Raw genomic sequence first — 21731 nt, 5'->3', positions numbered from 1 at the left:
CTACACGTGATACTCACATCATTCTCAGCATCGTGGATGCTCCAGAGTGAATCCACCCTCAGCTCCAATTCTGCAACGCGGACCGTCAAGAGCTCGAGGCGGATACACTTCCCACACACGTAGCGCCCAGGGACACCGGAAGTGTCCCCGAGTTCCCACATGGTACAGGAGGAGCATATCACATGGCCGAGCTCTCCTGCCATGTCTTAACCTTAGATACCCTTAAATTGGTAATAACAATGTTACAGTTCACTTACTGATATAAAAAATAAACGAAAAGCTACTCACCAATCACCAGCCAATCACTTACCCCATTGGCTGTGACGTCATTTTTTGATTACTTTCTACTTCTATTTTGCTTTCTCTCCCGCTGTAGCTGCACCGGTACGCCTTTTATAGGCCTCTCCCCTCTCACCAACTGCCGCTGGCTCTCGATCTCCCGCTGGGCCTTTTATAGGCCTCTCCCCTCTCACCAACTGCCGCTGGCTCTCGATCTCCCGCTGGGCCTTTTATAGGCTGCTCCCCTCTCACCAATTCATGTCCTATACCATCGAAGTTACCTTTCTTTAAGTTCAGGACCCTAGTCTATGAATTAACTGTGTCACTCTCCATCTTAATAAATAATTCTACCATATTCTGGTCACTTTTCCCCAAGGGGCCTCGCACAACAAGATTGCTAATTAATCCTCTCTCTTTACACAACACCCAGTCTAGGATAGCCAGCTCTTTAGGTAGTTCCTCGACATATTGGTCAAGAAAACCATCCCTTATACACTCCAGGAAATCCTCCTCCACTGTATTGCTACCCAGTTTGGTTAGCCCAATCTATATGTAGATTAAAGTCACCCATGATAACTGCTGTACCTTTATTGCACGCATCCCTAATTTCCTGTTTGATGCCCTCCCCAACCTCACTACTACTGTTTGGTGGTCTGTACACAACTCCCACTAGCGTTTTCTGCCCTTTGGTGTTCCGCAGCTCTACCCATACAGATTCCACATCAGCCAAGCTAATGTCCTTCCTTACTATTGTGTTAATCTCCTCTTTAACCAGCAACACTACCCCACCTCCTTTTCCTTTCTGTCTATCCTTCTTCAATATTGAATACCGCTGGATGTTGAGTTCCCAGCCTTGGTCACCCTGGAGCCATATCTCCATAATCCCAATTACATCATATCCATTCACAGCTATGTGCGCAGTTAATTCATCCACCTTATTGCAAATGCTCCTCGCATTGAGACACAGAGCCTTCAGGCTTGTTTTTTTGATACGCTTTGTCCTTTTAGAATTATGTTGTAATGTGTCCCTTTTTGATTTTACCCTTTGATTTCTTTGCCCTCCACGTTTCCTTATCTCCTTTCTATCTTTTGCTTCTGCCCCCATTTTACTTCCCTCTGTCTCCCTGCATAGATCCCCATCCTCCTGCCATATTCATTTAAACCCTCCCCAAAAGCACTAGCAAACACTCCCCCTAGAACATCGGTTCCAGTCCTGCCCAGGTGCAGACCGTTCGGTTTGTACTGGTCCCATCTCTCCCAGAACCGGTTCCAAATGTCCCAGAAATTTGAATCCCTCCCTCTTGCACCATTGCTCAAGCCACATATTCATCTTAACTATCCTACTATTTCCACTCTGACTAGCACGTGACACTGGTAATCCTGAGATTACTACCTTTGAGGTCCTACTTTTTAATTTAACTCCTAGCTCCCTGAATTCAGCTTGTAGGACCTCATCCCATTTTTTACCTATATCATTGGTACCTATATGCACCATGATAACTGGCTGTTCACCCTCCCCCTCCAGAATGCCCTGCAGCCTCTCCGAGACATCCTTGACCCTTGCACCACGGAGGCAACATACCATCCTGGAGTCTCAATTGCCGCCGCAGAAACCCCTATCTATTCCCCTTACAATAGAATCCCCTACAGCTATAGCTCTCCCACTCTTTTTCCTGCCCTCCTGTGCAGCAGAGCCACCCATGGTGCCATGAACTTGGCTGCTGCTGCCTTCCCCTGATGGGCCATCTCCCCCAACATTACCCAAAACGGTTTATCTGTTTTGGAGGGAGATGATCACAGGGGACCCCTGTACTACCTTCCTACTCCTGCTCTGCCTGATGGTCACCTATTCCCTATCTGCCTTTGTAACCTTTACCTGCGGTGTGACCAACTCACTAAACGTGCTATTCATGATATCTTCAGCACCGTGGATGCTCCAGAGTGAATCCATGTGCAGCTCCAGTGCCGCAATGCGGTCTGTCAGGAGCTGCAGCCGGATACACTTCCTGCACACATAGTAGTCAGGGACACTGGAAATGACCCTGATTTCCCACATAGCACAGGAGGAGCATGACACGGGTCTGGGCTCTCCTGCCATGATTTAACCCTTAAATTAACTTCATTTGGCAACAATGCCAAAGTTTTCTTACTGATAAGAAAAAGAAAAAGAAAAAGATAAAGAAAAAAGAAAAAAGAAAATCTACTCACCAATCAACCAGCCAATCACTTACTCGCTTGGCTGTGATGTCACACTTCGATTTCTTTTTACTTCTTTGTTTTACCTTCGGTCTCGATCTCCCAAACTGCTGCTCCTCCGACTCCCTGTGCTCTTTTATCAGGGCCTCGACCTCCCAGCGTATGTTGCCCCTCTGACTCCCCCTGCATTCTCTAGGTTTTGTTGATTGCTGCTTTGCATTGGTTAGGCAGCTTTAGCATTGAGTCTACTAAGACTCCTAGGTCTCTTTCAGCTCATCCTTCATTGTTTCAACATCATTCATTGCTTACATGTGTTGTCTAATTTTCTTTCCTATATGTGGCTCCTTACATTTGTTAGTGTTAAATTGAATCTGCTATTGTTCTGCCCATATACATACTTTGTTCAACACCTTCTGTAATTTCTGAGCTGTTCCTTCTATTCCATTCTTCCTCCGAATTTGTTATCATCTGCAAATTTGACCATTTTGTTTTGAGTTTCTGAATCCAGGTCATTTATGTAAATTACAATCAGAAGTGCTTCAACACTGAGCCTTGAAGCATACCAATAACCCCAACCTGACATAACCCCTCTAACAAGTATTCATTCTTTCCTGCTTGGTTCTTATCCATTCTCGCGGTTTGGCCTAGATCCTCACAGCTTTGAGTTTAATTAATGGCCTTTCATGTGGAATCAAAAGCCTTTTAGACGTTGAGGTACATCTCTTCATATGGTTTCCCACAGTCCACTTGGGATGTTACCTCCTCCAAGAATTCAAAGAGGTTGTTCAGACAAATATGGGCTTGACAGAGCTAGGTCTTGGTCCAGTAGCAAGGATTAACCAAGACGACTGGAGACCAGCTCTGCTGCACGGACCTAGTGTGCACACATATCGCAGTGTGGGCTGGCCCATGCTACTCCTGGGCCCCTGGCTCCAAACTCACGCCTCCCCTGGGCCCCGATCACAAGCGGTGTGTACACAACAGTACAGTTTACAACAATACAATGCTGGCTTGTCCAACAAGCCCCTGTCGTGTTGACTTACCACGACCTAAAGACACCCTCCCGTGAACTAAACTATCACCGGATTCTTCCAACATTAAACCCTCTCTGGTTTGGTAAGAACATACAGGCACCCCCTTTCCCAGCTAAATGATCTTGTGGGGGTGTAGGCTTGGAAATGCTCACCAAGCTTGCCCTTTCCTGTCTAAAGCCAAGTTGACTACTGTTTGCTCGATTGTTATTGTACAGACGATCCTCATCTTTCCTCCTGATAATCAATTCTATTATTTTACATGGAATTGAAGTAAACAAAAGGGTCTGTAGTTGCTGGTTTCTGTTTTGTGACCTATTTGAATATAGGCATACATAAACTTGTTACCTCCCCACTGTCCATTGACACCTTCAGAATAATTATCAGGGCCTCATAAATCTCCCTCGTTTTTCTGAGCACTCTGGGATAAATACCATCTACTTTCAGGGACTTTTTGGAGCACTTTTAGCCGGTCTAATACCTCCACCTCATTTATATCTGAATTACTGACTTTACTTAGGATATGTTTGTTTGGTGAGACCATGTCGGTCATGTCTTCCCTCGTGAATACTTGGAGTAAAGATTCATTCAGAATATTTACTCTCAAATAAGGAGTAGGAACATAGGAATGGGATAATTGTGATTGGAGCATGTGTGTTGTATGTGCCAGCATTGTGTGCAGTGTAGTTCTACTTTAATACTATTAGTGCCTCAATCTCACCATCTTCATTGTTTCTTTTTTTTGCAGCCCTGTTCCTACAGGGTCTGTTGTGACTCTTTACCTCAAGCCCCTTCTCCCGACCACCTCCAATCTCATCCTTTTTAAAACGTCATCAGTAATTAAAGATGCATTTTAATCCTTTTTGAGTTAAGTTCTTTTCTTGCTAAGATTGGTTAAACGGAGAAAAATAAAACTATTCACCAAGCAGTAAGTTAACTTTAAAACTATTTTCCAGCACTGGACAGAACAGCTGAACTAGAAAATAGCACACAAAGTAGCGATGGATTACTAGTTAAAACAGGAACCTATGTTGTAACACCACAATTTCAACTGAATAGTTACTGATTTCAGAGAGCAAGCAGTTTAATAAATAAAACTGTTGAACTGTATTTTGGGCTATTTAAATGTATCAAGTAATTTATGGTGAAATAATGCTATAGTTTTGCAGGAATGTGTTGGAGCTGGCTTGGAGTACTTTCCATTTGTTGATTACTGTGCAAATTAATAATTAAAATTGCTGTCCTTTAATCCTGGGACTAAAGAATGAGGATGTCCTAGAAATGGGGAATAATGGCTCACAGTTTAAGTTATTTTCAGAATTAAGGTTAAAACATGGAGCAGACTAATGAGAGCAAGAACTAAACATGAGTAAGATGAAGATAGAGCAAGAAAGAACACTTTAGAATCAGAGCAGAAAAGAATCCATGGTAACCATCTTCATTTCATAAATGTTTTGATGAAAAGTCTTCAATCTGAAATGGTAACTGTGTTTCTGTTACTCTGTTCCGTTCTGACTCCCACAGATGCTGCCTGACCCACTGACTGTTTCCCGCATTTTCTGCTTTTATTCCAGCTTTCCAGCATCTGCAGTATTTTGTTTTTGTTCATTCTGTAAGTTTCCTTTTGAATTAATATAATGATATCTCCATCATCATAGGCGGTCCCTTGAATGAGGATGACTTGCTTCCACGAGTTCACAGATGTTTCAATGAAGGACCCGATGTTCCAGTCCTGAACTCCAATTGAGGGTGTGGAAGATGTCTGTGCGTGAATTTTTTTTAACGTGTGGTGACCGTTGCCCACCAGCCACCACGCGGGCTTGACAGAGCTAGGCCTTTATCCAGTGACAAGGGTTTCCAGGACGACTGGAGACCTGCTCTGCTGTACGGACCTAGCGCGCACACATATCGCAGTGTGGGCTGGTCCGTGCTGCCCCTGGGCCCTGGGCTCTTCTGGACCCCGTACCCTCATTTACCGCACCTTTGCCACAATTTCTCACCGCTCCTCCACCACAAACATTCACCGTATCTCCACCACGATCTCTTGTCGCTCCTCCGCCAAACGTTCACCTCACCTCCGCTGCGATTTCACACCGCTCCTCCGCCACAAAAGCAGTCACCGCACCTCCGTCACGATCTCTCACCGCTCCTACGCCACGATCTCTTGCTGCACCTATGCCACAAACTCTCACCGCTCATCCGGTGTCCATAGTTACAAGGCAACTGCATTCTCCAGATATTGGCCCCATAACCAATGTAATTTGTTTTGGTGTGCGGGCCCTTTAACTGGCTGCTCGGCCCATTCATTTTTTCATGCATGCGCCGTTATTTACATTGAAAAGTCCATGAGCAGCATGCGCGGGATCTCTAGACTGCCGCGCAGCTTAGCAGGAATGTTGCCCATAACCCTGATCTTTTGGGCTTCCCACAGTGGAGGCCTGCACTAAAGTGACCAGTCGAGCACATTTTGATACCGATCTAGCTTTTCAACCACAAGAAGGAACGCTCCGTGTTCTCTCCTCACCACTTGTGTCCATATAGGATCTGACAGTTTAACGTTGCGAGCTCAAAAACTTTCAGCTGTGGGCTGTTAGTAGCCACCACAATGAGTGTGTCAGATGGATCCAGGAACTTTGCACCCAGCACCTCATCATTATAACCTACAAACTGACGCTTGAGTTTCATGATATCTAGAGAGGCGCCGTCACACATCACATTGATCAGATTTTACCGACTCACTGAGAGAACAAACTGTAACCATAGGAAATTGTATTTGAAGTGTGTTTGGAGTACCATTGGTGGTATACTTACGCTTTGCAAAGTAAAAGCCCTCTCTGTCTGGAGGTGAGGCAGCAAGTCAATGGGATAAAAGGACAATGAGTAGGTGTTCCCTTTTGGATTTTACGTCAGGATTCCTATTTACCAGCAAACATTAGTTGAGGATGGTCAGATAAGTGGTTGCTTCTCATTTGGTGCATGAATCAGGAACAGAAGGGATGGAATACATGGTGGAGGAGAAGTGGGAATGTAGCCATATTATTTTTCAATCTTGTTATCTTTTATTCCCTTTAATTATCCTCCTCCCTCTTCTGAAGGCTGGAGTATGATTCCATGTGTGCCAGCCACCCTCCAGTACTCTGCGACAACTACAGAGGAATCTCCCTGTTATCAGCTACTGGGAAAGTCGTCGCTAGAATCCTCCTCAACTGTCTTCTCCCTGTGGCTGAGGAGCTCCTCCCGGAGTCACAGTACGGATTTCGTCCTCGACGGGGTAAAAAGGACATGATTTTTACAGCGCGACAGTTGCAAGAAAAATGCATGGAACAGCACCAACCCTTGTACATGGCCTTCTTTGACCTTACAAAGGCCTTTGACACTGTCAACCGCGAAGGACTATGGAGCGTCCTCCTCCGTTTCGGCTGCCCCCAAAAGTTTGTCACCATCCTCCGCCTGCTCCACGACGACATGCAAGCCATGATCCTGACCAATAGATCCATTACAGACCCAATCCGCATCTAGACCGGGGTCAAGCAGGGCTGTGCCATCGCGCTAACCCTCTTCTCAATCTTCCTCGCTGCAATGCTCCACCTCACAGTCAACAAGCTCCCCGCTGGAGTGGAACTAAATTACAGAACCAATGGGAACCTGTTCAACCTTCACCGTCTCCAGGCCAGATCCAAGACCGTCCCAACCTCTGTCGTCAAACTACAGTATGCGGACGACGCTTGCGTCTGCGCACATTCAGAGACTGAACTCCAAGTCATAGTCAACCCTCTTCATTGAAGCGTACAAAAGCATGGGCCTTACACTAAACATCCATAAGACAAAGGTCCTCCACAAACCTGACCCCGCCACACAACCAGTCATCAAGATCCATGGCGCAGCCCTGGACAACAGGGACCACTTTCCATACCTCGAGGGCCTATTATCAGCAAGGGCAGACATGTGCCAATGCAGCCTTCGGCCGCCTGAGGAATAGAGTGTTTGAAGATCAGGCCTTCAAATCTGCCACCAAGCTCATGGTCTACAGGGCTGTAGTAATACCCGCCCTCCTGTATGGCTCAGAGATGTGGACCAGTAGACACCTCAAATCGCTGGAGAAATACCACCAACGATGTCTCTGCAAGATCCTGCAAATCCCCTGGGAGGACAGACGCACCAACATTAGCGTCCTCGACCAGTCCAACATCCCCAGCATGGAAGCATTGACCACACGCGACCAGCTCGCATGCCAGACACAAGACTCCCAAAGCAAGTGCTCTACTTGGAACTCCTACCGGGCATTCTAGCCCAAGGTGGAGAGAGAAAATGTTTCAAGGACACCCTCAAAGCCTCATTGATAAAATGCAACATCCCCACCGACACCTGGGAGTTCCTGGCCAAAGAGGAGGAAGTGCATCCGGGAGGGCACTGAGCACCTTGCGTCTCATCGCCGAGAGCATGCAGAAACCAAGCGCAGGCAGCTGAAGGAGCGTGCGGCAAACCAGTCCCACCCACCCTTTCCCTCAACGACTGTCTGTCCCACCTGTGACAGAGACTGTAATTCCCGTATTGGACTGTTCAGTCACCTAAGAACTCACTTTTAGAGTGGAAGCATGTTTTCCTCGATTTCGAGGGATTGCCTATGATCATGACGAGTACTTTGCTGAAGTGCCCATTTTTTATGGTGAGCCAAGACAGTGAGTGCCAGCAGAATTTTTGATCAAGGTGGGCATCACAGTTGTGCCCAATCCTGTTATCAGTCAATGTACACCTCATAGCAGGAGTCCCTTAATGGTCAGGAGCTGCACCATAGACGATATTTCCTTTCTTACCCTAGGACTAGTTAGGCTAACTGTAGGGCCCTACTGCTAAAAGGTCATTGACCTGAAACGTTAACTCTTTTTCTCTTAGCACAGTTGCTGCGTGAACTGCTGAGTGTTTCCAGCATACTGGCTGGTATTTCTGGCCCTGGAACCTTCCTGCTCATGTATGGCTCAGTTCCACACCAGGCTACTAAACTATCAAAAGAAAGAAAGGCTTGCAGTTATATAGTGCTGGATGTCTCAAAGCGCTTTACAGCCAATGAAGTATTTTTTGAAGCATAGTCATTGTGCAATGTAGGAAACGCGGCAGCCAATTTGCACACAGCAAGCTCCCACAAACAAGATGATAATGACCAGATTTATTTTTTAGCGATGTTGATTGATGGATAAATAATGGCCGGATACTGGGGATAACTCCCCTGCTTTTCTTCGAACAGTGCCATGGGATCTTTTACATCCACTTCAGATAGCAGGTGGGGCCTCGATTTAACGCCTCATCCGAAAGAAGCCATTGGGGCTGAAATTCAGGCCTGGCAGAAACCCGGCGCCGTTACCTACTGCCAAGTAGGATGAGGTTGACTCTTGATTAATATTCAGCTTTGCCATTTTTTTTGCAGCGGACCGGAAGTCGGTCATAATGGGGGCGGAAGTGGGGCGATAAGTACTCTAGAGGGGTAGAAGTGGAAGTGGGATGGTGTCTCCACCGCTGTCAGTCAGCAGCAGAGCAGAGATGAGGTCATGATGCGTGTACGTCACCACGCTCTCCCCTTCCCTTAAAAGGGAGAGCGTTCGCCACTTTGAAACTTCAGTCCACTGGGCCACCATGGAATCCGGGGGATAATTGTCGGCCCGAACTGGCAGTTGGCCAACAAAAAAAACATGGCGGCCATGGCAGTGCACCCTTCCCTTGAAAGGCCACCACGCTGCCATGGCTCATAGAGTGAAAGGAAAAGCTGTCAGGGGCATCGCGCGGCGGATCATGGATTTTTGCAGCAAAATTTTGCGGGAGGTATGATAGAGGTGTGGGAGATCGGCAGTGCGCGCTTTGATGATGCACTTAGGATGGTCGGCAGCAGCGAGGCGGAAGTGGGCACTGCCAGAAAAATCCCCGAGGTAAATTTCGATCATGGCGGCCATTGGACCGGAAGTCGGCAGCAGCTCGACTCTGCCTGACCGCCGCTTTCTGGCAGTAAGTGGCCTTTTTCGGAGGCCGAATTTCGGCCCCATTTACTTTTTAAGATGTTGTAATAGATCACACATATTCATTAATAATGTTTTGGATATTTAGAAGGATCTATATCACTTCAAACCTTTCACATTGACCTTAGGGTACTTTCTTTTTGCAAAGGATCTTTTTTTTAGATTTACATATTGCTCTGCTGGCAGTAGGCTGAGTATGCAAGAATTCAGGTCCCTAGCTGGTTAAACCTGCCATTGTTTCAGTGGCTTCCAGCATCTCTGTCCACAGGCCTAGAGGGTGGGCCAGCACCAGAATGTATTCAGGGGTGTGTCTGTATGGCTATAGTTTGGTCAGCACTCATCTGTCTGGGTCTAGTGGAATTTTCTAAGTTGAGGTTGACGTTCGTGTGGTGGAGGATTTTGAGTTGGTTTTCTCTCTTTCTGCTATAGATCGAAGTCATGAGGGCCAATTTCTGCGCCTCCATCCAGCATTTCCCTGGATGTTCCAAGTCATCCCTTCAGGAACCAGGTAAGTTTTCTGTGCTGTCTGATGCAGAAGTGGGTAGTGTTGAGTAGAAGGCTGAGGTGTGCCTGTGAGGTGGCTCGATGTTGTAGCGAGCCAGTTCAAAGGGGATAGGTTGGCGTTGCATTTTACAGAGCATGATGGGGTCGTAAATGAAGTGATGGTTCTTGTAGGTAGCAGAAGTAGTGATTTTCAGTGATGTGAATTTTGTCAGCCAGCTGCTGGAAAGACATGATCTGGCCTTGGTGACACAGTTTGCCCAACTTAATGATGCCCTTTCCTTGCCACACCTTGGAGTTGCTCACATGGAAATTACAGGGACATAGCCCATAGACCCATTGCCACCTAGAGTATGACACAGCTTCCTTTCATGCTTCATATCAGTTTTCACAGTGGAAAATGATGGTACAAGAGAAGCGAGAAATAAATCAACGGGAGGAATTTACTGGATTAACATCGTACAAAATGTTAATGGAGAAAATAATGAGACTTAAGATAGACAAATCTCCAGGATCTGATGGTTTCTACTTCAGGCTATTAAAAGAACGAGGTGAAGAAGCTACAAATGTATTAGTCATAATTTTCCAAACCTCCAAAGGAATTGCGCCTATGGATTGGAAAATTGCAAACTTCACTCCATTAGTTAAGAAGGAGGGAAATGACTGGAATCTAAGATCAAAGTAACTGAGCACTTGGGTAGGTATCAGCTGATCTAGGAGAGTTAACATGGATTTGTGAAGGGTAGGTGATGTTTGACTAATTTAGTTGAACATAGGAACAGGAGTAGGCCATTTAGCCCCTTTAGCCTGTTCCGCCATTCAATGAGATCATGGTTGATCTGTGACCTAACTCCAAAGACCTGCTTTTGCCCCTTATCCCTTAATATCTTTGGTTAACAAAAATCAATCAATCTCAGATTTAAAATGAACAACTGACCGAGCAACAACTGCCGTTTGCGGAGGAGAGTTCCAAATTTTTAGCACCTTTGCATGTAAAAGTGTTTCCTAACTTCACTGCTGAAAGGCTTGGCTCTAATTTTTAGACTATGCCCCCTAGCCCTAGACTCGCCAACCAGCAGAAATAGTTTCTCCCTATCTACCCTATCAATTCCCCTTAATATCTTGAAAACTTCGATCAAATCACCCCTTAATCTCCTAAATTCCGGGGAATACAACCCTGGTTTGTGTAATCTCACCTCGTAATTTAACCTTTGGAGTCTGGTATTATTCTGGTAAATCTACGCAGCACTCACTCCAAGGCCAATATATCTTTCCTAAGGTTTGGTGCCCAGATCTATTCACAGTATTCGAGTCCTCTAGATATAAAAGTCAGAATTCTATTAGCCTTTTTTATTACTTTCTGTACTTGTCCATAACATTTTAATGATCTATGTACATTGGCCCCCAAGTCTCTTTGGACCTCCACTGTTTTTAGCTTTTCACCATTTAGAAAGTACTCTGTTCTATCCTTTTTAGGTCTAAAGCAGATGACCTCACATTTGCTTACATTGAAGAAATCAATTTTCCACAGTTTTGCCCATCTGTTTAATCTAATAATACCTATTTGTAATGTTATGCTTCCATCTACATCGCTTACAATGCCACCTCTCTTTGTGTCATCGGCAAACTTGGATATGTGGCTCTCTATCTCATCATCTAAGTCGTTAATAAATATGGTGAATAGTTAAGGTCACAACAAAGATCCTTGCGAGACATCACTAGTCACATCCTGCCAATTAGAGTGCCTTCCCATTATCCCTATTCTCTTTCTCCTGCCGCTCAGCCAATTTCCTAACCAGGTCAATAATTTGCCTTCAATTGCATGAGCTTCAACTTTAGCCAACAGCCTCTTATGAGAAACATTATAAATGCCTTCTGGAAGTCCATATAAATAATATCCATAGACATTTCTCTGTCCACTACTTTAGTCATCTCTTCAAAAAATTAATCAGGTTCGTCAGGCATGACGTACCCTTTACAAATCCATGTTGGCTCTCTCTGATCAGCTGAAAATTTTCAAGGTGTTCAGTCACTCTCCCTAATTATAGACTCTAGTCATTTCCCGACAACAGATGTTAGGCTCACTGGCCTATAGTTCCCTGGTTTCCCTCTCTCACCTTTCTTAAATAGAGGAGTGACATGTGCAATTTTCCAATCTAAAGGAACGGTTCTCGAATCGAGAGAACTTTGGGAGATTATAATTAGGGCATCTTGCCTCTGAGTCAGAACATCATGGGTTCAAGTTCCACTCACAAATGACACCCTATGTAACTGTGACCATGGTAAACTAGCCTTCCTTATCCTTCTCGACCTGTCTGTAGCCTTTGACACAGTTGACCACACCATCGTCCTCCAATGCCTCTCCTCCGTTGTCCAGCTGTGTGGAATGGCCCTGGCCACTGTCTGAGACTGAACCAGACTGTTCGCAAACTTGGCATCCTATTTAACCCTGAGCTGAGCTTCCGACCCCATATCCTCTCCATCACCAAGACCGCTTCCTTCTTCCTCCATAACATCGCCTGTTTCTACCCCGCCTCAGCTCATCTGCTGCTGAAACCCTCATCCATGCCTTTGTTACCTCTAGACTCGAATATTCCAATGCTTTCCTGGCCAGCCTCCCACTTTGCACCCTCCAGAAAGTTGAGCTCGTCCAAAACTCTGCTGACCATATGTCACCTTGCACCAAGTCCCCTTCACCCATCAGCCCTGTGTTTGCTAAGCTACATTAACTCCTGGTCCAGCAATACCTTGGTTTTAAAACTCTTATTCTTGTTTTAAAACCCTCCATGGCCTCATTCCTCCCTATCTCTGTAACCTCTTCCAACCCATATAGCACTCCAAGATCTCCGCACCTCCAATTCTGGCGCATCTCTGATTTTCTTTACGCCACCATTGGTGAGCGTGCCTTCAGCTGCCTAGGCCCGAAACTTTGGAATTCCCTCCCTAAACCTCGCTGCCACTGGACCTCTCTCTCCTCCTTTAAGACGCTTCTTAAAGCCTCCTTCTTTGACCAAGCTTTTGATCAACCACCCGAATATCTCCTTATGTGACTCCGTGTCAAATGTTGTTTGATAATTGCTGTTGTGAAACGCGTTTGGATGTTTTACTATATTAAAGATGCTACATCATCATCATCATCATAGGCAGTCCCTCGAACCGAGGATGACTTCCTTACACTTCAAAAGGTTCACAGGTGTTTCAATGATGGACCTAAAATTTCAGGTCCGAACTAAATCTTGAAGGGTGGAAGATGCTTGTGCTTAGATTTTTTTAATGTGTGGTGGCCGTTGCACACCAGCCACTACAGAGGCTTGACAGAGCTAGGTCTTGGTCCAGTAGCAAGGAGACCTGCTCTGCTGCACGGACCTAGTGCACACACATATCGCAGTGTGGGCTGGCCCATGCTGTCCCTGGGCCCTCGCCTCTTCTGGGCCCCGAACTCGCGCCTCTCCTGGGCCCTGATCACATCCCTCTACAATCTCTCGCCGCTCCTTCGCCCCGACCTCGCCGCTCCTGCAGCACCTGCCCACGCTCCAATCACCGACCTGGACCTTGATGACGTCCTTTTTCACTGCCGTTGCTCTCCTGCTCCAGCACGTGCTGCTCCCTGGAGTGGTATGCTGCCATGTTGCTCCTTCCCTCCCTGGCCTGCTTCGATGGTGCTCGCAGGCCGGGGGCCGCGCAGATGCTACATAAATGCAAGTTGTTGACGTTGTTGTTGAGCACGTAATCTAGGCTAACATCCTAGTCACTGAGAGAGTGCTGCACTGTTAGATGTACCTTCTCTTGGAGAAGACATTAAGTCGAGGCCCATCTGCCCTCTCAGGTGGACATAAAAGATTCAATGGCACTACTTGAAAAGCAAGGGAGTTCTCCTGGCCAACATTTATCTTTCAACGAACATCAGTATAAAACAGATTATATGGTCATTTATCTCATTGTTGTTTGTGGGGCCTTGCTGACTGTAATTTGGCTGCTGTGTTTCCCTACATTACAACAGTGACTGCACTTCAAAAGGACTTAATTGGCTGTGAAGTTATCTTGGGCTATGTCAGGTGTTACTTAAAGGCAAGCTCCATCTTTGTTTACCTAACTTTAAAAATGTCATTGGGAGTTGGAGGCTGATGAGCAGCACTTCACACATACATTTGAGTTTGCATGTATGTTGCTTTACTTTTGTTCTACAGGTACCAAAGAGTGGTGCAAGCAGCCAGTATTACAATGGCGGCCCACCCATGCCACCCTTAAAAGTGCTCTTGCTACACCATTTGATGCAGGGTAACTGGGGCAAAATGCCTTTCCAAACCAAGGATTTAAAGTAACACAGGCATTTTCATAGTGTCCTGTTTTATGGCATTCTTCTGGCTGTAACTGTGTGCACTTAACATATTCAGGGCCGGGAATTCCACGAGACTCTTGGATGTCCATTCTCTGCTGCAAGTGTGATGGGGCAGGATTTCTGGCTTCCAGTCTGCTCTGACCCTCAACGAATCCCAAATCCAACGGGCGAGTATATTTGCATAAAGGAGGAGGATACTTGCATCCTTTATGGCACTCTGCAGCACGGATGCCAGGAATTTCAGAGTGGCATTTTTCTGCTTTGTCAGGAAGGGTGGACCAATTGGGTCAAAGATCTCTGAATTTGTTTAAAAAATATATCAATCTTACTGCAGCCATTTTCCTAATGGCAATCGATCACACTGTACATTGGTGTAATATACACCTGCTTCATTCAAGCATAACTTTACCTTAGCGGCAGTAAAAGTGGAACAAGCGGGTTATCTGATGGAGGGTGCGTCATTCTGTCAGTCCTGCCTCTTTAATTGATGTTGTGTCAGAAGGAGGTGTGGTGGGGGAGAGGGGGTGGGGAAACGATGACATGAGAAGCACCCATCCCTCCTTTCTATCAGAATTTCAATAAAAGGAGCGGAGATCGGCAGAACTGGGTACACCCTAAATTCTGGTCCCCCACTTGACCCTGGTACCGTCATCAAAACCCAGTATTTCAGGGCACTTGTCTTTTGGTTGCATTAGGTTTTTACCACATCAGGTGGTAACTTGAGATATATAACCAAACAATTAGTATTTATAGTTGCAATTATTCAAACTGACTGTGTTTACCCAAAGAAAAATACTGCTTGGATTATGCAAATAATGATTCTTACTACACAGTGTGATAAAATTCAGTAATAGTGGCTGAGACCAAAGGCCACACTTATCAAAAATATGAATTTTCACATTTGTAACAGAATGCAGCAGAATATTTAGAAGCAAACATAGGCAATCAATTGTGTTTACCAAGGACAAAAAATAATTGATATTCAAAAGTGTACCCAACTGCAAAGGACTATGACCAAGAAACCCTGGCAAGGGTTACAAAATTTCAAACTTTAACATAAGGGGTCATTTTCCAACTTTGTCTTGCCCTCGGATGCTCATATCGGAAATTCAAGCTTTCTGAACATTAAAATAAGCCAGAAAATTAACCCTTAAAGACAAGGGGCTAGAATTTCCAATGGCTTACCACCTGGTTTCTGGGCGGTATTGGCCATTGTGGGCGATAACCAGGTGAGCGAGAAATTCCCTATCTGAGTTACGCCGGCGGTTTCGAGGTACCGCTGGGGAGCGGACCGCCAGCGTGCACCATCCTCAGATCGCCCTGACGCGGTATTTGGCTCAGCGGTGACCCATAGGTAAGTTTAAAAAAATGCCCACGAGGATCAGCGGAGCTGGGCAGTAGGTGAGTAGGTTAAAAGAGTCTTGAGAATGTTTTAATGATTTTTAATGTGATTTTAAAAAATATATATTTTTAGTGTTTTTCTACTGCTAGGCCCAACCCGCAGCCTCAGGGTAAATTTTTAGTGATTATTTAATTTATCGCCCATTTTCTTTAGGAACTGCCCAATCGACCCTAAATTCCACTTTTTCGCCCAGAATGGGGGTGCAACGCCCATTTTTTTCGCTGGGCGGATTTTTTTTCTTTTTTGGAGGGAAGTTTTCACTGGCGATAATCTTGGGAATCTTAGCGGTCTTTTGGGCGGTAATCGGACGCTGGCGGGCTGTTAGGAAATTCTAGCCCACAGAAAAAAAGTGCTGAAAAGGAAAGTCAAATGCTGCGTGACCTGCAAAATTGTTTGAATAGTTGTTCAAGCTAAGCGATGGGGAGCACAGCAACTCCACAACAGAGTTCATTGCTGAAGCTGATAAGTGATATTAGGATGTCTGATGTCTTTTATAATCATAAATAAATAATATAACAATCCTTCTAAGTCTTCTCTAATATGCATGCCAAGACTACATGGTAAAGTTTAATAAGCCTTCAGCAAATAATGTCCTGTGCCCACAATTGTTTGCTGTGCAAATTGATTAGCGTCCTCTGTTTTCCGCAACTCATGCTCATATTGTACAAACGTTGACACTTCATGCATAGTTCAAAGTCTCATAATGTCTGTTGTCCTATGTGTCTCTGCAGAAGAGTTTTCAAAATCCAGTTCTGACTTGTTGCGCAAGGCCATAATCTTTTATGAGGGCAACATAATTACAGTTGATGAGTCTTACTGGCTACATGCCTGTTTGATCATCGTGACGTTTCAATTTCTTGATCATTTTTTCTTCATGGAAAAAATTTGGGAATGAGTTATGTTTAAGTGTTGTGGTTTAAAACAGATTTAATAAAAAGCCACTGGCTTGCAGGCATTGAAGATATGTATTAAAGTTATACTAGACAATTTATGGATAGTGGTGGCTCACAGTCTACTTCAAACAGAGATAACGAGAGTCAATTGACTTATCCAAGAATCCTCAAGCCATAATGGTTCTACTTATTTTGAGAATACCAGCAGATGGAGTCTTGCAACCCAGGGTTGTAAATCTATGTAATTCGCTGCCTCAAAGAGCTGTGGAAGCTGGGACATTGAATAAATTTAAGACAGAAATAGACAGTTTCTTAAATGATAAGGGGATAAGGGGTTATAGGGAGCGGGCGGGGAAGTGGAGCTGAATCCATGATCAGATCAGACATGATCTTATTGAATGGCGGAGCAGGCTTGAGAGGCTGTATGGCCTACTACTGTTCCTATTTCTTATGTTCTTATGTTCTTATATCCTAATGGGGGAAGCGATGTAGCAAGTTTAATTGACAGGCCTTCTGGTGAATCATTGAAAGGGGAAGACGTCAGAGGACATACCTCTCACTTGCTGAGTGCTTATAGGTTATTCTTCAAGATGTATTGTCGATACTCATTCAGACATATTTCACCACATGACAGGGGATGTTGAGAGATGATCTAATCTCATCTCACTAAATTGTTTCAGCCCACCTTCAGAAAGATTGGAGAAGTGTATGTGAGGGAAGATGCAAAAGATATGATGCTCAATTCAGATCACAAGATAGCCCTATTGTCACTATTGCATAATTAGTTATTGGGCAGTACAGGCACACTCTTTATTGTAGGATGCTCAGACCTTTTACAGGAGTGACCAGCAACTGAATATCAAAGGCAGTCCAGAAACGTGCAACAATGATGTCCAGTTCAGATACATCCTCATGAACTATCATGTTGCTTAACATGATGCAATTAGTTTGGCTGTAGTTGATTGGACAGATCAGCTCCCATGTCAAATTGTTCAATACACTATTGCAAAACCAACGGGCCCCTCCATGCTTTCATTCCTTATTGCTATCCAGTGGTCTCTGCTGGAAAATATATTGGTGTGTGTTTACAACTATGGCTTGATAATATCCTTATAATCAAATAGCCTGTCACTACTCACTCTATACATGAAGAATGAGCACTTAAGCAACATAGTTAATGGCTGCTGCCATCCATCGAGCAAATACCAGGATGAGGACTGTCAGCAGAGGAGAGGTGCAATATATAGCTCCATGGACTACTGTGGTAATGCAGCCATTGCTGTAAATACAATAAAGGCATCAGGTGACAGGTCACCTGACAAGTTCCTGTGTTAAGAGCCATCTTGTAAAAGTGTGTTTGTGATGTTGTAGAGAATATACCACATTGGCGATGAAGAATCAGATTTCTGGATACCCTAACTGAAATCTTTGTTGGTGGATGATTCCAGCCAAACAACAGAGACTAGAGAGGTCCTTTGCATTGCAGAATAGCTAAAAAAATCCAAGGTAAATTACAAGTATACTTTGCTGATCTGACAGAGTCCAGATGGCCCTGCCTATGGGAATAATAGGATGGTTGGGTGTGTTTCAACGTGACCGAGAGACCGAGAGACATATGAGGAATGGCGAGAAATGTTTTTCATTGCGAATAGTATCATCAAAGTCCCCCATGATGAAAACCATAACCGGGTGGTGTTAAATAGAAACATAGAAACATAGAAATTAGGTGCAGGAGTAGGCCATTCGGTCCTTCGAGCTTGCACCATCATTCAATATGATCATGGCTGATCATCCAACCTCAGTACCCCTTTCCTGCTTTCACTCCATACCCCTTGATCCCTTTAGTCGTAGTGGCCATATCTAACTCGCTTTTGAATATATTTAATGAAATGGCCTCAACAACTTTCTGCGGTAGAGAATTCTACAGGTTAACAACTCTCTGAGTGAAGAAGTTTCTCCTCATCTTGGTCCTAAATGGCTTACCCCTTATCCTTAGACTGTGACCCCTGGTTCTGAACTTCCCTAGCATCAGGAACATTCTTCCTGCCTCTAACCTGTCCAATCCCGTCAGAATTTTGTATGTTTCCATGAGATTCCCTCTCATTCTTCTAAACTCCAGTGAATACAAGCCCAGTCGATCCACTCTCTCCTCATATGTCAGTCCTGCCATCCCGGGAATCAGTCTGGTGAATCTTCACTGCACTCCCTCAATAGCAAGAACGTCCTTCCTCAGATTAGGAGACCAAACTGTATACAATATTCCAGGTGAGGCTTCACAAAGGCCCTGTACAACTGCAGTAAGACCTCCCTGCTCCTATACTCAAATCCTCTAGCTATGAAGGCCAACATGCCATTTGCCTTCTTCATCGCCTGCTCTACCTGCTTGCCAACTTTCAATGACTGATGTACCATGACACCCAGGTCTCGTTGCACTTCCCCTTTTCCTAATCAGTCACCATTCAGATAATATTCTGCCTTCCTGTTTTTGCCACCAAAGTTGGTAACCTCACATTTATCTACATTATACTGCATCTGCCATGCATTTGCCCATTCACCTAACCTGTCCAAGTCACCCTGCAGCCTCTTAGCATCCTCCTCACAGCTCACACCGCCACCCGACTTAGTGTCATCTGCAAACTTGGAGATATTACATTCAATTCCTTCATCTAAATCATTAATGTATATTGTAAATAGCTGGGGTCCCAGCACTGAACCCTGTGGCACCCCACTAGTCACTGCCTGCCATTCTGAAAAGGACCCATTTATTTCGACTCTCCGCTTCCTGTCTGCCAGCCAGTTCTCTATCCACGTCAGTACATTACGCGCAATACCATGTGCTTTAATTTTGCACACTAATCTCTTGTGTGAGACCTTGTCAAAAGCCTTTTGAAAGTCCAAAAACACCACATCCACTGGTTCTCCCTTGTCCACTCTACTAGTTACATCCTCAAAAAATTCAAGAAGATTTGTCAAGCACGATTTCCCTTTTATAAATCCATGCTGACTTGGACTGATCCTGTCACTGCTTTCCAAATGCTCTGCTATTTCATTTTTAATAATTGATTCCAACATTTCCTCACCACCGATGTCAGGCTAAGCTGTCTATAATTCCCTGTTTTCTCTCTCCCTCCTTTTTTAAAAAGTCGTGTTACATTAGCTACCCTCCAGTCCATAAGAACTGTGCCAGAGTCAATAGAATGTTGGAAAGTGATCACCAATGCATCCACTATTTCTAGGGCCACTTCCTTAAGTTCTCTGGGATGCAGACTATCAGGCCCCGGGAATTTATCGGCCTTCAATCCCATCAATTTCCCTAACACAATTTCCTGACTAATAAGGATTCCCTTCAGTTCCTCCTTCTCACTAGACCCTCGGACCCGTAGTATTTCCGGAAGGTTATTTGTGTCTTCCTTAGTGAAGACAGAACCAAAGTATTTGTTCAATTAGTCTGCCATTTCTTTGTTCCCCATTATAAATTCACCTGATTCTGACTGCAAGGGACCTACGTTTGTCTTCACTAACCTTTTTGTCTTTACACATCTATAGAAGCTTTTGCAGTCAGTTTTTATGTTCCCTGCAAGCTTACTCTCATACTCTATTTTCCCCCTCCTAATTAACCCCTTTGTCCTTCTCTGCTGAATTCTAAATTTCTCCCAGTCCTCAGGTTTGCTGATTTTTCTGGCTAATTTATGTGCCTCTTCCTTGGATTTAACACTATCCCTAATTTCTCTTTGTAGCCACGGTTGAACCACTTTCCCCGTTTTATTTTTACTCCAGACAGGGATGTACAATTGTTAAAGTTCATCCATGTGATCTAAAAATGTCAGCCATTGCCTATCCACCGTCAACCCTTTAAGTATAATTTGCCAGTCTATCCTAGCGAATTTACATCTCATACCATCGAAGTTACCTTTCCTTAAGTTCAGGACTCTAGTCTCTGAATTAACTGTGTCACTCTCCATCTTAATAAAGAATTCTACCATATTATGGTCATTGTTCCCCAAGATTCCTCGCACAACAAGATTGATAATTAGTCCTCTCTCATTACACAACATCCAGTCTAGGATGACCAGCTCTTTAGTTGGTTCCTCAACATATTGGTCTAGAAAACCATCCCTAATACACTCCAGGAAATCCTCCTCCACCGCATTGCTACCGATTTTATTAGCCCAATAAATATGTAGATTACAGTCGCCCATGATAACTGCTGTACCTTTATTGCACGCATCCCTAATTTCTTGTTTGATGCCATCCCCAACCTCACTACTACTGTTTGGTGGTCTGTACACAACTCCCACTAGCATTTTCTGCCCTTTGGTATTCCGCAGCTTTACCCATACAGATTCCACATCATCCAAGCTAATGTCCTTCCTTATTATTGCGTTAATTTCCTTTTTAACCAGCAACGCCACCCCACCTCCTTTTCCTTTCTGTCTATCCTTCCTGAATGTTGAATACCCCTGGATGTTGAGTTCCCAGCATTGGTCACCCTGGAACCATGTCTCCGTAATCCCAATCACATCATACAGAGAGTAGTGGTGAACGGTTGTTTTTTGGACTGGGGGAAGGTATACAATGGTGTTCCCCTGGGTCTGTTCTAGGACAACTGTTTTTCTTGATATATATTAATGACTTGGACATGGGCGTAGAGGTCACAATGTCAACATTTGCAGATGACACAAAACTTATTCGTTAATAGTTGCCTGTGCAGTTAATTTGTCCACCTTATTACAAATACTCCTTGCTTTGAGATACCGAGCTTTCAGGCTTGTCTTTTTAACACTCTTTTTAACACTCTTTGTCCCTTTAGAATTATGCTGTAATGTGGACTTTTTGATTTTTGCCTTGGATTTCTCTGCCCTCCACTTTTACTTTTCTCCTTTCTATCTTTTGCCTCTGCCCCCATTTTACTTCCCTCTATTTCTTTGCATAGATTCCCATCCCCCTGCCATATTAGGTTAACCCCTCCCCAACAACACTAGCAAACACTCCCCCTAGGACATCGGTTCCAGTCCTGCCCAGGTGGAGACCATCTATTTTGTACTGGTCCCACCTCCCCCAGAACCGGTTCCAATATCCCAGGAA

Source organism: Pristiophorus japonicus, chromosome 2, assembly GCF_044704955.1.
Source record: "Pristiophorus japonicus isolate sPriJap1 chromosome 2, sPriJap1.hap1, whole genome shotgun sequence".
NCBI classification, from domain to species: Eukaryota; Metazoa; Chordata; class Chondrichthyes; family Pristiophoridae; genus Pristiophorus; species Pristiophorus japonicus.
The sequence above is the reverse complement of the archived record's forward strand: the minus strand, read 5'-3'. Positions refer to the sequence as shown.